General features: G+C 45.6%; 1 protein-coding gene across 7 annotated transcripts in view; it reads left to right on the forward strand.

The window, feature by feature from the left end:
* The window catches only part of ZHX2 (zinc fingers and homeoboxes 2), an 83038-nt gene that overhangs the window by 13241 nt on the left and 57047 nt on the right, over positions 1–12750 (forward strand). For 3 of the 7 annotated variants that reach the window (XM_075495211.1, XM_075495210.1, XM_075495215.1), the window contains exon 2: positions 2005–2135. The exons of the other annotated variants lie outside the window; for them this stretch is intronic. The gene's annotated coding sequence lies outside the window, so the exon portion shown is untranslated. The remainder of the gene's footprint in view (positions 1–2004; positions 2136–12750) is intronic. 7 annotated transcript variants of the gene reach the window in all.

Below are 12750 nucleotides of genomic sequence, written 5' to 3' on the forward strand. Positions count from 1 at the left end.
ACTATTAATGGCTGGCTCATTAATGCTGTAAAAGGCTAGGACCAATCTTGCAAATTTTCTGGACTCTTCCCCTGAAATATTTATGACTTGCTCGCTGTGCAAAAGGGCAAGAGCAACAGCAGAGAACATGCCTCCAAGTTTCGTTGAGCATTATTAAAGAGCTCATGAATATGAAGAGGCTGGCAGCTTCTCTCTTTTTTTTGGCTTGCGCTACATATCTGGCTGTAGGGATCGAATGGGCTGGTGGTTTGCTGAAGCGTCGGTAGCTCAGTTGGTCCCTTGGTGAGCCATTACTGCAGGCAACCCCCTGTAACATGTCAGATTCATAACCAGACTAACCTAGTCTAGTGTCTGGTCTTCCACCTTCTTAGCAGTCTTGGTTGCTTTACTGATGGTCTGTAGTTCCTGTCATGCTTTCCTTTGCATGGTGCTCTACAAGCGCCAAAGTGTAAATGATATTTCCAGGGGAGGTTTTATTACTCTTGTTTAACAGATGGGGAAACTGAGGCACGGAAGTTGAACAACGTGACCGGAGCTGAGCAATGGGAAGCCAGTAGAGGATGGAAATGGTTTTGCCCAAAACTGTAATGCTACTTTTGATCAAAGTCTGGTTAGTGTGAAAGAGGGGGACACTCACCAAGCCTCATCTGAAGCCATTGCTACAAGTTGTTCCCGTCCCATCCCAGAGCTCCTATATGATCGCAGAGAGTGCTTTCCCTGGGAAGGTGCCAGTTGTTCTAGCTCTCTCTGGTACCAAGAAGCAGCAAGGAAGCTATTTTTCCTCTCCATCCAGATTTTGGAGAGAAAATTGTGTTCTTCCCATTGCTTACATCTACCAGCAATAAAGAGTCTGTCCACTAAATCCCAGCTGCAGCTCAGCTGGTGGTGCACCAGGCTGATTAAAATCTATATTTCTTTCCCACAGCCATCTGCAGAGCAAACACTAGTGTAAATATATGTGGGAGGCTTTTTTTGGTAAAGTAGGGAGATATGCTTTGAAGAGAACAGGTATGACTCCAGGAGTAAGGACCGGTCTGTACAAAGTTTGGTGTCTTTTCCATACACAGCTGGCCTTTCGAGTAAAAAGCCTCCTGTGTGTTTGGCAGATGCAGGGTGTGTCAGGAATGACCAGCCTTTAATGCTGTTCAAGCTTCTGGACTTGCAGATAGCACCAGAGTGGAGCCAGGTGGCAAAATAGATCTGTATCAGGAGCATTCCCTGGTACAACTTGCTCATTATTATTTCTTACAGAGTGTGAATATTTTATCCCACATCATATCAAATTACAAGGAATGCTCGGTTTCTCTCCTGGAGCCATTCTTTTTAGTTGATGGAGCGAAGTTATGATGGATCCAGGGCAGAATTTCGAAGTCCTTCCTTCACTGAAGTGGTGTTTAAGGGTTTATCTTAACACCTTAATTTTATGCTGCTACAAGGTGAAAAGCTTACTCAGGTATCCTGGTGGTAGCCACAACTTAGCGGTAGAACATGGCCATATTGTGCTCTGATGACTGCAGCAGGCCCTGGTGGGACTCCATTGTCCCATTGATCTCCAGGAATATCCTGGCAGCGTGCTGAATGCCATCTGGTTTTGCCCTCAAACCTAGCATAAGTGTCTCTGGGGAAGACTTCTGGGACTCTGCTACTGCAAGAATAGCATCCAGATCTTGAGAGACTCTTGTCACTCTTTATTGAAGCAATTCTTCCAAAAGCTGGAAAATGGGTAGATGTAGGAATCGAGTCCCTGTCCCTTAGCTGGTGCAGCTCTTCCAGAGGTAGATGTATGGGAGGCTGCAGAGCAGGTTGTCGTTATTTTTCTAGTTACCAGTGGTGCCATTACCTCTCCATCTGTAGAGCTGCTCTCTTCCTCGAGGAAGATCTGCCTCCTCATCCCAGAAGAGCATGAAGCTCCACTGAAGTTTTGGGAGCCCTTTCCTCGCTTCTTCTTGGTAGTTAGGAGGAGTCTGCCCAAAACAGACCCTGTCCCTTCTCTCTGAATCACAGGTGAGGGATGCTGCAAAATCGCTGTTCCTGAGCAGAAGGAAGACCAGTGTCATTCAAAATGTTGGGGGCTGTGTCTTATCTGCCAAAGGCATCAATGATGTGAGAAAATACAGCGATAATTAACATTTTCAGTAAGTAGAAACTTACCGTATCCTACAAAATAACTGGAAGAGGGAGGGGTTCTCTGTAGAAACATCAGCTTTCGGTTCTTGGTGTCATAATGTGAACTGAAAGAGCTGCTGGCAGCAGAGAAATTCCAGATGTGTCTTCTGCATGCCGCTCAGCTGTGGGTTATGTTTCCAAGGAAAAACCATGTCTGTTCACACTCTTGGGCAGATTCCTGATTTCAACACTTTCGGACTGAGGACTGGACCGCGCTTTGGAGGATGCTGCAACTCATTATTCATTTTCCTTTTCTGACAGTGTATTCTTGTCATGTCCTGTCAAGATAAAAATGATTACTCACATTTATGAATAGTGGTTTCTAAAGTCTAGCCTTTAAAGTGATGTCTTGTCATCTAAGTGATCAGTGGGGTACCACTACTTCATTGGGACTTGTGGGTCTCCAGCATTTTTGGTAGAAACCAGCTGTTCATTAGCTATATCCGTGTTTGCCTTGTGTCCCCGAGGGGGTACACACGTTTGGAAGTGTTAGCTTAAATTTTAATGTGCATTTAGATTGGTGGGTACTCCAGCCAGCAGTTGCTTTGGTTCAGAGTAAAATCTGAATCAGGAAAATGTTATCTAAGCCTAAAATTAAGAGGAAGAAAGGGCAAACCCAGCCTTATAGTTCATGGGTAGAAATGGGGGAACAGGTCAGCTGGCCAAATAAAATGGATCCTGGTTGAGTCTAGCATGAAGCTGTCCTGCAAGACCTGCTAAACTTGGCCTTTCCAGAAGATTTTCATCATCATTTGAGGTGTGTTAGTTTATCATTTTTCCCTGCCGATGCTGTTTATGTCTCATGATTGCCTTGGCTTAAGGAGTGCAAAGTCACCTTGCGACTGCCGTGCTCATGTAGTTGGGTCCTTCTGCACTAACGTGATGGGGCCACAGCCACTGGTGTTCCAGGGGAGTGTGTAAGCCATGAGCATTGCAGCTCCATCCTGGGCACTGAATCCTCTCCCAAAACAGTGCTCATCTAGAGTTTGCATATCAATGAAAACTGTCCTGTCAGGGTTTTTTATAAAACCTTTTATTTCATGGCATCGGCATCTTGACACTTACTTGACAGCTTCCGATGGTCCCCGCCTCCAGTGGCCTGAGCAGCTCTGTGTGGAAAGGCACAAAGGCTGAATGTTGTATTACAACGCGGGTTGTAATATATGCTGGGAAGTTAGCTCACATCTCGCCTTCTTCTGAAAATAGCTTGGGGTTAAGCCGTGCCTACACTATAGACTTCTGCCAGCAAAGCTGTACTGGCCAAAAAGCGTGGAGAGGTGTGATTCTTGAGTGGCATGGCCGTGCGTGCATATGCGGGGGAAGCCGCCCTTTCTCCAGCCTGCGAGGGACTCGTGCTGGGCTTTTGTAGACCAGGGCTTTGCTGCAGTAGCCCTATCTGCCCTGTAGCGTTTTGACAAGGTTACGTGGGTGTTCGTCTGCTGCTGGAGTGCTGCTGGGGTCTTAGTTCCTGTAAATTTTTAAAGGGGTGTTTTCAGATCCTCCTCAGTAAAAAACAGGTGAAAGGCACATTTTTAATGTAGCAGGTCCTCTCTCATGATCCTTCTTTGCAGGGAGGTTCTGGTGTTCCCCTCATGCTCCAGAGCAGGGCATGGCAGCAGTTATTCCAGCTATGTGCCATCTAATGCTGGATAATGTTGCAAGATCCAAAAATAAAAAGAGGAAAAATATGCAGACAGTGGAAACAAGGCACAACTTTACCCCTTGGGCAGAGCAACCCCCTTCCTTCTTCCTAGTCCTGCTTCGCCCCCCACATCTCGAAAGACGGATAACTCCGTTGGGTTTTTACCACCTACTCTGTCTTTCCACATCAAGTTTTAATCCTTGGCTCCCTTCAAGTGCTTATGTTGTTGCACTGCTACTGCAGGTCCTTTGGTGAAATACTGCTCCTCTCTTCCTTCCCAGCCTTTCAAAGTTACACATTTCTTTGCTGGAGAAAAACACCTCAAGGTCATCCCCAGCCTCGTTGGAGAAGCAGGAAGAGAGTGGTTTATCGGTGCTTATTTAATCCCATCTATCTTAAAATACAAGCATCTGGTATCTGCTTGCATATTTTCCATCCCAGTATTTGTGATACAGAAAAGTTTTGTTGCAAGAATTAGGTGTAGAAGCACTGAGGAATAAAAACAATTTACACAAGTTCAGGCAGAGGATTAAAACCTCCTCTCCCATAGCCTGGCTAGGACCGTATCCTCTTGCCTCTCCTTGTCCTTTGATGCACCGGTGTCCCTGAGTTATGAGTTGCTACCTGAATAGCTCGGCTTCTCAGTACAGTGTAGGATCCACCAATTTCCAAATGGGTCCCTAAGGATGTGCCAGCTGAGTGTGATGGATGGCAAAGGCCACGTCAGACCTGCGACTCTCTTATTTATCTGTTTGCTTGTATGTTTAAAGTTACTTATTGCCTTTGGCAAAACTGGTGCAATCGTTTGGTCTATTGGAATTGCCCAATTAAGTCTCAGATCAGATAAAAGTCTATTGAGATGTGATTATCAACAAGAAAGCATCAAGATCTCCAATTTGGCCTCCATGAGGAATGTGGGTTCTGACTTGAAACGAATACATGGCAAGGCTGTGATTTTGGCTTGGTTTTCTCCCAAAATAAGAATGGGAAGTGTCCCATCTTTTGTAACAGTCTTCCCCCCCTCCAGTGAAACTTGGCATTTTTTCATCCTGCAAAGGGGACCCAGAAAATGATTTTGCTAGAGCAGGGTACAGTCAAGATGCAAACATGCTATGGAGGAGCTGAGCCTGAAATGTTACTGCTCTCTAGCAAGTATCCTCTCTCTCTCTCTCTCCCTCCCCCTCTCTGCATGCCAGTTCTCTTCATAGCCATGGAGAGCAGGGATGCCCGGCTTCCCAGGGCATGAAGCGCTCCTGTTTAGCCTGTTCCGATAGATCTCAGGAGATGGGACCTCACTGTAATGTCCTGAATTACATCTCCGTTCCCCATTCTCCCTCTTCCACACTTTTCCTGCAGCTGGGAACTCACCATTACTGTAGGAATTCACACCAGCATCCCAACATTCAAAAACAACACTTGCTATTTTTACCTGTTTATTGGGGGTTTTTTTGAAGCAAAATGCTAAAGACAAATAAAACAAACACGTCAATAAGCAAAGCATTTAAATGAATGTGCAGTCATTATAACTGATATCAGGGCAAAGGAATGTGAACAGGCCAGTCTGTGGCTTGATGCTTTTAGCTCCTGTCCCTCTGTGTTGTTTTTAATTTTGAGCACAGGAAGGGGCCAGTATGTGACCATATGCTTACAAAATGCTGGTTACACATGTCTTCCAAACAATGTTGTCATAGTAATGTTATGTCATGTATGTGTCACGTGTTGTCACGCTGTGAATGTACCCGTGTGACTCCAAACCTTACTGCATTCCCTTCTCCTCTTCTTCGTCACCAGTAATAACAATTGTTTCCAGTCAACTTCTGCATCCATTCTGAATAAATTGGAAACGCCATTTCACTTCATTCAGTGCTGGTGGGAAATTCATACCCTGGGAAATTTGCAAGGGTATTGCAGGGAAGATGTTAAACATGTGCTTAAGCATCATTGATGTTGATCAAGTTAAGTATGTTCTTAAGCCTTAGGTGGTATTGCCTCTTTCCAAGCGTTGGTCTTAATGGAGGGTTCTGAAAGAAGGGGAATTGATCTCCAGTTGCAAGGCCCTAAAGATGGAAGTGCACCTTGAGGGGAGGAATAATCAGCAGAAGTTGATGCTGATACTGCTGTGAACATTATCTTGGTCATACCTTTTCATTTTCCAAAGATAAGATCCTTTCAGTATGATCTAAAGATTCCTTCAGTTTTCAAAAGTTGCTTTTTTTTTCCCTTTGTGATTTGTTTTCCCTTATTTTTCTTGTCATGTAATCACCTTTGCAGTTTTAACAAGGTTTTGAAGTTAACAGTACTTTGAGGCGGTGATATCTAGGCCAAAGAGGTTCGCACCTCTTTGGTGTGAGCGAGTACTTGTGATTTTTGGGGAGGGAGGTCTTGTGATGAGAACGTGGAGGAGCAGGGAATCAAGGCTCCTAGGTCCAGATTCAATCTCTGTGGCTTTCTCTCCTGTGAGCCTTTGGCAAATGAGAGATGAATGCAGACTCCATATAACCATCTTTAAAATAGATCTCCCTTGGGGAGCGTATGGATTAATTAACATTTCAGAGGCGCTTTGAGTTCCTTTGATAGGTGTTGCAGAAATGCAAAAGCGTTTTTTTTCTTGCTAGACATAGACTGTCTAAAGGATGGATTTTAATGATGTTGGTTTACCTCCTAAGAGCTCTTTTTCAAATGGAAGACTATTTATCTTCTTATGTATGTACCAATACAGTGTTTTACTGCCAATTTAAGCCAAATAAAATATACAGCATCTGAACCAAGACTGGATTTGGTACCTTCACATCATGAAAGCTCATGCTGATAATTTGCCAGTAGCCTCAGGGCTCTGATAGTAATTTGCCAGATGCTATACTGAACCTAATTTGCATCTGTATTTACATAAATGCTTTAATTAAAATTATATGCACCAACCTGAGATAAATGAACAGCACTGCCTGGTATTTGTTTACATTCCCTGACAATAAAACCCTGCCTTGGCTGCTTCTTGCCGATTGTACGACTTGACAAGGCTATTTGAGGTGCGGACTAGAAACTTGACAGATTTCTAGTTAGGCTCTGCTGCAAACTGAGGAGCGACCTTAAGCTTCCAGGACCAAATTCTGCCTTTATTTTAGCAGCAGAGGAGATTTGAGCATCTTGATTCTAGGGGTCGAATTTGGTCCGTGGATGCTCTAGATTTAGGGTAGTTTTGTGCAGTCAGGATTTATAGCTTCTTGCAGATGATGCCTGCTTTGTCACACATGCAAAATATGAAACCCCACTGAGGACAGTAGAAAAACATTTTAAATACAGCTTCCATCAAGAATAACGTTTCTGAGCACTGTTCATCTTTGAACGGAGCATTACAGAGCTCCTTGTAAGGCAAAGTGCTCTAAATAAAAGGGATTTCAGGGCCCAGGTGTGGTCCTGGTTGTTTCAGTGGGACATGTGAGAGCTCATGGCTGAGTTTGGATGAAGGCAGTGGAGACTCTGGCTGAGGTTTTTGCTGAGACCACACATTTAATCTGGAAAATGCAAGCATATAAATACAAATTCAATCCAAGCTGTGCAGTTTGCCTTTGGACAGTGGAGGATGTTCTGGTTGATGTTGCTGTGCTGCTTCCCAGTTACTTGGAAGTTGTCAGAAAGTGGCGCAAAGGAAAGAAATCAAGTGGCAAAGTTACAACCGATTTCACAGACCGCTTTGAAGATGCATGAAGGATATGCTGAAGAGAGCCATAACTACCCTGTCTGGATTTGGAGGGTTGCTGAGCTTTATTTAAAGGTTTTTACTTAACTTGCTCTATACGAGATACTTCAAAGCCGCTGTTTCCCTCACTGAGAGGTTGTATATATGTTCGGGGTTGGACTTTTAGATGACCTTTAAAGGTCCCTTCCAACCCAAACTATTCTATAATTCTATGATTCTATATAAATCTGAGCATTACCAGTTGCTTTCTCTGGTGACCTCTGACTATATTTGCCCATAGTAATTTCTGAATCTAGTTTGAGAGAGTCCATTGAGGTTCAGCATATTCGTACATTAACCCATTTGCCTGATAGCTCTGTTGAAGAGGATAAACTGCCGCACGTATTACGACCTGCTGTGGGATGGGTGGCCAAAACCTGTTTATTGAAGTCTACGTGCAAGAGCACAGGCACAAAAGCATCTACGGTTGTTGCAAAGTGGCCTAAGTATTTAAATTAGGAGGTGTTAGTGAGCAGGCTGAAACGCGCGTCCGAGGGTGTGGGGCGAGTGGCGGTACAGGGTGACCTGGTGGCCATGGGAGCCGTGCCCACCCCGCTCCCACGGGCACTGCAGCGCCGCGGCCCTCAGCCCGGTGCAGAAATGGCAGCCACGGGCGATGGCGGGGCGATAGGCTGCCGGGGCTCCATCCGCCCAGCAGCTGGGGTCTGCCGGGGGGCTGTAGCCAGGCAGCGCTTTGCACTGCTGGGACGTGGTGGTCTCAGTCGAGTAATGGGCGCGACAAAGCCAGATTTGCCATGTTGTGAAGCTGCAGCCTTAATTTAAACCGAAATAACATAAATAAATCCAAACTATCAGTCTTGCTTTACCTCATCCATAATAAGAGGATGAAAATGCTTCCCGTATTAAATTCATTGGGGGGGGGGGGGGGGGGGTCTTTGATACTTGATAGGAAGGTGGGGAAGGCAGCAGAAGGAAAGCAGCCCTCATTTCCCCTGGTGTGAGAGAGAGGAGGGGAAGGTACTTGCTGGTTACTCAGTCCTGCTTTTTACAGTCACTAACCGGAGAGAGGAGGGCGAGCAGAGCTCGGCTCCTCTCCGCTAACAAAGGTTTTTCAGCGTGAGGGGAGCAGATGAAGGAGAGGGCCTGGGATGTGGCACACAGGGAGAAAAAACATTCCCCCTGGGGAAGTGTCCTGTTAGGGTGGGATATGTGTTTGCGTTAAAATCTGCTCTGCAGTTGCCTCCTGTGGAGGGATTGTCCCTGCTCAGCCCTCCACTTTCCCCTCTGCCGCCTGCGCCACATCTCCCAGCAAGGCTGAGGCCGCAGCCCAGCCCCGGGGGAAAGAGCAAGATGGCGGCTGGTGGGCAGGAGCCCTGGAAGGTTGGGGTTTGCAACCCCACTTCAACGCTGAAGGAGCCACTGGTTTGAATTTGGACCAACATCCAAGGTGTTGGTACCTCTGTTGGTACCAAGTTTGGTACCTCTGGCTTTCCTAAGGTGACCTCTCGGTGTGGTTTGAGGTGGGAGAGCAAGCCAGGGGGTTCAGCAAGCAGCCCTGTGTTTGGAGAGGGTCTTTCAAAAATCATCATGTCTGTCTGATTTTAAAATTCACCACTAATGCTTTAAGTGTAGCGAGCCTTGTATGCCAGCCTTTAATCAGCCTGTGCGTATTTTAAGAATCGTGCCAACTGTTACTGCCTTAGAGATACCTGGAGATTTGGTCGAGAGAAGCCTGGCCTAGTTTTTCGGGGTAGCTAGCAATGCGTTTTCATTTCCCTATTTCATGTGAGCCTCCCCAGTCTTATTTTTCAAGGCATTTTCTTCGAAAGGTTGCAAAGCTCCGAGCAACCAGTTAATGCACGGGGGAAGAGAGAAGTTGAGGTGTAATATAGCAATAATTCTTGCAATTAGAAGTATATTAAGAACTGCACTTCAGCCGTGGATGGAGTACGGCGTGGTGGGGTGCTGGAAGGGGGGTCACCCTTGGGCAAGGGCACTGCCACTCCAGCCCTGCCGCGGGGAGGGCAGCTCACTTGTCTGCGGCTCTTTGGTTATAGATGCACAACGCTGGAGGCAGCATCCAGCAGCCTATGCAGGGCTGGCACGGTGTCCCTAATGAAGACAAGGCTTAATTGGATGAAATCGTGGCGAGAAAATGTTGGGGTTTAATCATTTGCATATCAGAAATTGTTAAGCTGTTAGGCTGGGGGTTTTGTTTGTGTTACACAACTGGTGTGGTGTAAATGATTACTCATCTTTCCATCTCAGCTCTCCAGACTGGGAAAACAGAATATAAAAAGGCTGAGGGATCTGTCCTGACAGTCCTCTGGATCTTGAGTGTGCCAGACGGGTGTTCCAGAGCCAGGAAAGAAATGCTTGGCTTAGTCAGACCCTTCTCGAGCTCTGACTCGGAAGCACGCGTGCAAACGGCCCCGCTCACCGTGTGCCCAGGTCCCTGCAAAACGAGGTCTTGCCAAAGCGGGTGCCTGCCTTTCAGCAGAAGCACACTTGCTACTCAGGCTCTTGGGCAACGTGTTGTTATTCCCAGCATCACACCACCACCAAAATATGCAAAAAGCATCTCTCAGAAGTATAAACTACTCCATCCTGGAAAAGCACTTGAGAGCCAGTTCATTAGCTCTTAGTTTTCACCAAAAGTTAATTAGACTTCCCAACTACTTTATATTTTTTTTTTTCTGCTGTCATCTGGAGTTGCAAGCAAATTTTCTGCGTCGTTCCTACTACAAACTGTCACCTGTTGGTAGGCATCCTCCTAGAAGTATCCTTTCTCCATTTCCCACCTGCGTGTACAGATGAAGTTGATATGAGACCTTCAAGATGTCTGCAAGTCACCTCCTCCTAAGACAGGATCCAGCCTTTTGTCACCCGAGGCCAGTTCTTACCTACTATTTCTATTTCAGAGCGCCTCAAGACACACATTGGGGTTGATAAAAAGACATAAAGCAAAGCTGGAGGCTGTGCCAAATAGTTCATAACCATGGAGGGAAACTTGGCAGAGGGGCAGAGAAAGGGAGGGATGAATTAATGGTAAAATATGTGTGTGAGTCGTTTTAATGTGTTTGTGTCACGTTAGCTTTCCTAGATGTTGTCAGCTGTCTAAGTTTCATACACCTAGCAGCAAAGACGTTAAATAGTATTTAATAAAAACAGAAGCACTATGGGAAAAGGGCATTTACTGAATTTAGGAATTAATCCAGATGCTCTTTCACTGTTAGGTAGACGTTATTATTAAAAAAAAATCTACCTTTTTGATTTGGAGTCACCCAACAAAACTAATCCTTGGCTCAGATGGATGTTTGACTTAAGTTCTGATGTTCTCTTTTTCTTCTTTTTAAACTAAAAAAACCTTAGCTTTAAAAAAATGATATGGTATTTGCAGAATCAATAGAAAAGCTGACCCAGATAAAAGTGCGCAAAAATTGGTTTCATGCCCTAGAACTTTTCCTGCATGCTTTTTGATGCAATGTATCTGATCCTTCAAAAAGGAGGTAACATACAGTGATCTCAGCAGCTTTGAAGAATTGTTCTGGAAGAATAACAAGGAGCACTGGAGAAGGGGGTGTGCACATGTACCTTTTTTTTTCCCCTCATTAAATATATCGTGAGACGGAAGAAATGAATGTCATGTTGCTGGTTATGTGGAAGGATAGGATAAATTTTGTATGAAATCTGGTTTTGTCAGATTTTTAAAGGGTGAAAGTGCATTTCTCCTGAACAGCTCTTCAGAGTAGGATGTGAATTGCACTTTATCTTCCTTGGTTCAGACCTGTTCCTACTGGAGTGAGTGGCAGAGGTGTATCCAAATAGCAGCAGGATTCGCTCTCAGAAATGTAGTTATGCCCTGGATCCTGAATCAGGTAGAAAGCTGTAAAAAGCATCTGCTGCTACAGATGTGTTCCAATATAAGTGGGATCCAAATCTCAATTTTATTCAAATACAGCACTTAGATCTGCAGGAATCAGACATTCAGTGTCTGAACCTGTATTGCTTTGGCTTCCAAAAACATCCCAAGCAGTTTAGGGCTGTGGACCTGGAGGCGTAACAAATCAGCGTTGAATGCAGGCATTGCTGCAGTGAAGATGATAAATTGATAGGACAGATTTGTGGGACCGTGAGACTGGCAGGCTTTAAAGAGAAAGTTTCGTTCCATCCCTTTGTATTCTTGGCCTTAAAAAAAAAGTTAAAGTCTAGCTGGAGGGGAAGGATGGGCCCAAAGTTACTGATTGTTAACAGAATAAGCGGACGCAGTGCCCAGGCTGTGCTGGCTGTCCTCAGGATAAGGGAGAAAAGGCCACAAAAGCAACTGCTTCATGGGGATATCCACAAGCCTTTCCAGTCCTCGGGGTCGGATGCTGTTTTTCAGTGCTCGGTGTACGCAGACTTTCCCCTTCCGGCTGCGTGTGCTGGAGTGCAGGGGGACTGAAGTGCCGGCGCTGGGGCTGTGCAGCTGGGGAGCGAGTGCAGCAGGCAGGCACGGGCCCCGGGAGATGCTCACCTCAAACGGGCTGCTCCGGGAGTTGGCAGTAAGGAGAGAGGGTGAAGCTCAGCACCAAGCAGGACTGTATAGCAATGTGTAGGGGACTCTGGACAACCTTTCCTACGGTCTCTTTGTGGCTCCTTGATTACTTGTAGCTGAAAGTAGGTCACCTGGCACGAACGTAGGGGCTGCTGACCCAGGTGCATGTCACTTAACTTTCCAGATGTAGACACATGGACGCTCTTCCTGAAAATAAGAGACTCAATAACACCTAATGGCGCTGGTCTTCAAGAGCGAATGGAGCACAAGCACCATTATTTGAACGGAGTGAAGTGATTTCTTGCTTTATATTTACGCCCTGTGCTCATTTCGTTTCTTGTACCACTTTTGCACTGACGGCTGCTGTGTTTGGCAGGAATTTGCAAACACGTCGGTGCTTACAGCCAAAAGTAGGAATGGTCTAAGCAGCCGGAAAAGGGAAACCCCTTCCTCTTGTATTTATTTTTATAACAGCAAAATGTAGTCACTGGCTGGCCTTGATCAGTCTTTTTTTTTTTTTCCTTCCTTTTAAGGGTTTGGTGGTTTTTTTTCTTTTCAGCTTGGGGGTTGAGAGAAACAAAAGAGGGAATGAATTAAGAGCAGGAGAAAAGAGTTTCTGCTGTTGCGCTGTGTCATGTGGTAAGGAAATCAGGCTGAAACCGGAGAGACCGGGCCAAACCTAACAGCAGTACTGGGAGGCTTTAAATT

The sequence above is a fragment of the Mycteria americana genome, chromosome 2 (genome assembly GCF_035582795.1).
Source record: "Mycteria americana isolate JAX WOST 10 ecotype Jacksonville Zoo and Gardens chromosome 2, USCA_MyAme_1.0, whole genome shotgun sequence".
Lineage (NCBI taxonomy): Eukaryota > Metazoa > Chordata > Aves > Ciconiiformes > Ciconiidae > Mycteria > Mycteria americana.